Genomic DNA, 4,470 nt, shown 5'->3' on the forward strand with positions numbered 1-4,470 from the left:
GCCACTGCGGCGGCAGAGCGGGGTGTGAGCTCCGATTGATTTTTCCAGATCGCGTCTCCTTCAGCACCGCTCGCCAAAGGGAATCGAGTTGACTGCGGGAGCTTTGCAGGATGCGTGTGGATTGGGTTTAGTACCTGCACTTTTTTTTTTCTCTCTCTCTCTTTTGGGGGAGGAGCCGAGTTGTCGGTACTGGAAGGGAGATTTACTTTTTCCATCTTAATTTTCTTTTACTCCCTTAAAGAAAGAAATAAAAGGAGAAAGAAAATGGCCACTAGGCCGTCTGAGCCTTGGGAAGGCCAAACCTTTGCAGACCAGACGATCGTGCTGAGTAGGTTTACCCCTCTTCCCCTCTCTCTCTCTGCCTTCTTGGCAACTCCGTTGCGGAAAGAACAGGGCTTCCGCACTTGTGCGGAGCTTTGTCCTCATTCGCTTTTATTCTGGCAAGTAGTTGCCATTTTTTTTCCCCTTTAGGACTGTTCCTTCTGTCTGGCTTTTGAAATAAAAATGTGCCCAGAATAGGCTTCCTCTGACTTCTGCTTAACAACCACTAGATGCGGAGGAGCGCGACGAGGCAACTCCTCACCAGATCTGGGGACCGCACTTAGTGGAGCAAGAGTGAGAGGGCTAATTAACTAATTACTAGCTGTGTCCTGAGGGCTGGGAATTCTTAAGCACATCCATTTAGAACACTGCTTTCACTTACTATCCCCTGATGTTCTGGACCGCCAAGCACAGGGTCACCCCAGACTGATCATTTACATTTTCAAAGTGGGATCCCAACCACTTGGGGGACAGCTTTGACACCCTATTTTAGATTCAGGACAAAGCCTGAGTGGATTTTTCAGGCATGAGAAAGCCGTTTCCAGTCCTGCAGAGTTGCCCTTAATGTCCTTGGGGGGGGGGGGGCGGAGGGCTGCCACTTTTCTTGAAGCTACCTCCAGAGCAATGTCATTTGTCAAATTGGAAAGATAATTGTAGTGTGGATGTGTAGATGTGTAAGTAATGTCACGGATTGTATAATAACAACTTAAACAACACGTCTCTGTTTAGACTGATGGAACTTTCCTGAAGTTTGTTTGTAGTCTGAAAGGGTTTAAGTGCCATGCAGACTACAAATGAGAGGCTTTGCACAAAGGAAGCCTGCCTGACCCAGCACTCTCTCCAGCACTGGTTCTCCAGGCCCACCTTAACATGCAGCCCCAACACATAGGTATAGAAGCTTAGAAATCATATTTCCCCTCAGAGTGAGAGGAAAACCTGTGAAAGGGGAGGCCAAGCAGACTGCTCTCATTTACTTGACAAAGTCAGTTGGATGGTCCACAGTGAATACCCCTGTTTAAGGGGAAGTGGGAAGGCAAATGAAACAATTCAACTGGTACTCAAGTCAAGTCCATGGGGAACGTGTGCTGGGGGGAGGTCTGCATGTAGACAGAATGTTAATAATCATTTTACAAAGCTATGCCCAGTAGAGCAAGCTCTTCATTACAACCAAAATAGAGCTTTCTAACAAACAGCAGGGTGGAAATAATACACATGAGTCTAATGATAATAAAAGCAATAACTATCAATTTTACTTACTCTAACATTTAAAACAGACAGTTATGTTTGGGTCATGACCTAAGATAGATGGGCAGTGCACAGTTTCCATGCTTCTGTGATCTGGAGAGACATGGGCATTATCATTCAGGCATGAGAGGAGACACATACAAAGTTAGCATCTAGAATCACAGAAAGCAATCCATCCAGACACTCAGGAAAGCCCTGTGGTCCTGGGTTGCACCTTTACTGGGTCTTCTCTGAAATTCCCAGATTCCGAGGCTCTAGACTGTATAGACTCTAACTTACAGCTCTGTGTTCCATACACACAAAATCGAATAAGAACACACAAGAAGAAAGAAAGCATGGGCACCAGAGAAGCCTGCAGTTTGTGAATGCTGCTCTGAAGTCAGACCTAGGGCTTTTTTTATATTGTGTAGAAACAATTCACTAAGATGAAGTCCCTAGCTAGTCAGAAAAATCTAGCTTTAAAAAAGTTTTTAAGGAGAAAAAGACACACACCCCCCAAAGGAAAAAAAAAAAAAAAAACAACGTTTCTTACCGTGGGACAAGCCTTGCAAGGGTCACAGTGTGCTGTTACTACAAAGATTTTGGTTAGGGAGAATGGGTGCATAGTTCCATGAGGTTAATAAGCACTAGCCTGGAAATTAGAGTGTTTCTCGGTTGTTTTTATTTTTAAAGTAATATAAAAAATTTGTGCTCAGAACTCAGATTTATCTTATGGGGACTGTTCTAACCATCAGTGAAGTGCTTTCTAATTTTCAACATAGGTTCCAATTCCTATGTCAGACCTAGACTGTGAGAAAGAAAGGAGGCTGCTACTGTTGAACTTGACATAGACGCTGAGGCAACTTATAGAACTGTGGCTATGGAGGGACATTTATCAAAGAAAAGTTCTGAGCACATTGAAATGACTAGAATGCTCTAGTAACAACATCAAATCAATAAAGGCAACTGTAAAACTATAGGTCCTGTTTGGCTTTGAAAGAAAAAAAAAATAAGGAAAAGGAGAATGAATTTCATAAACTCTTCAATACTTCTCCAATTAAAAACACCTAGCTTAGGAATCAATAGGTATCTCTGCAAATGTTATCTATTAAGAAAAACTTTGTTCTGGACAAGCTACAAAAACTGCAAAAACCCCAGGCAATAGTCTAAATGACACTTGATATAACAATACGCTTTGATTATTGAGAAGCTAAACATTTTATAATACTAGGAGAATTATAACATACTCTACAACATACACATTACATTTTCTATACTGTTCAGTAAGAGTTTCAACAGAGTATCACTAAAAGGGAAAAAAAGAAAAGAAATGAAGAAAGGGTGGGGGAGGCATGCAACTCGTAATTTGGAGCAATGCTATATGTGTTCATGATCTAGAGAGGGTTACTCTGCTAGAAGCCTTGTGGTTGATAAGATAACCCAACACCACCTGCCTCAAATTGTTTACTGTGTGAATGAAGGTCACACCTCCATTCCTGTCTGTATCCCCAAACCCTAATGTAACATTTGGCATATCGAGGACATTCAGTCAACATTTCCAAACTTGAGCTTATTTGATAGTTGTCTACTGTTAAAAAAAAATTAATAGTGAATGTAAATTTTGGTAGTGATCAGGACCAGTAGAAAGGATTCCACAGTGGGACAGCTGAGAACATTGTGTTTCTAGGAGAGGAGAGATGGCTCCGCAGTTCAGAGTACTGGCTAGTCCTCCAGAGGACCTGGGTTTGATTCCTAGTATCCATATGGTCCTTCATGACAATCTCTAACTCCAGTCCCAAGGGATCCAATACTCTCTTCTGGATTCCATAGGCACCAGAAGCCCACATGGTGCTCAGATACAAATGCAGGCAAAACACCCACACACATAAGAGAAATATTTATGGTGGCTGTCTCATTACAAGGTAAAAATGCCTTTGTTGAATTGTCAATAGGGGATATCTTAGGAGGACTAGCAAATGAATAGGAATATTATTAAAATCAGAAGCACACACCACCTCTTAGCTTCTATCAAAAATCTACTCCTATTTTCACTATACATACAGTCAATGTACATCCCAAGCACATGAAAAACTTGAACTTTTCAAGTCTTACTCAGACCCTGCTTGCAGCAAACCAGCCAGTGCAAATACGCTGGTCACACTAAGGCCTCTTTGTAACTGGCTTTCCTCGTTCCCTTTTGATTTTTTTTTCCCCTTGGTAAACACAAAGCAAATGCTATGCCAAATAACAAAATGTTCTGAAGGTAAATGCTGTTCTTTCCAGCCTCATTTCACTGATTAGATGACCCCTAATATCTGCAATACAGCAAGGACTTCTGAATGCTAAAGCCTGGAGTATTTCCTCAAAAATAACTCATTTTTAGAGAAAAAAACCAAGTTGTTTCTTGGCCTGCTAATACAGCAGCCTATAAGGATTATTAATTGTTTTTCTAGTTACAAAACTCTGTGGATGAAGTATATTTATAACTTTCAGAGTAAAGAGAGATGGAGCATGTAAAAGGGGCAGACAGCATCACTATCTAGTTCTACGATTTTATATACTATGCTATCTCTTTATTTAGTTTTGAGATTGGAACTGAGTATTGACTCCATGCTGGCTGGCTGGAATTCTTTCTCTTTCTCTCTCTGACACCACTGGCCTCAAATTTTTGATCTTCCTGGATTAATGTTTAGGATTACAGGCATGCAGCACCACCCCTGACTTTAACAGGAGACTATAAAAAGTAAGTAAAGAATAATCTACAAAGTTAGAATGAAACTATCTCAATTAAGGAAAATTCCATTTAATGAATTACATATTTTTGTGATGTTTAATTTGTGTGTGTATGTGTCTGTCTGTCTGTATGTGTGTGTGTGTGTGTGTGTGCGTGTGTGTGTGTGTGTGTGTGTGTGTGTGTGTGTGTGT

The sequence above is a fragment of the Mus pahari genome, chromosome 6 (assembly GCF_900095145.1).
Source record: "Mus pahari chromosome 6, PAHARI_EIJ_v1.1, whole genome shotgun sequence".
Classification (NCBI taxonomy): domain Eukaryota; kingdom Metazoa; phylum Chordata; class Mammalia; order Rodentia; family Muridae; genus Mus; species Mus pahari.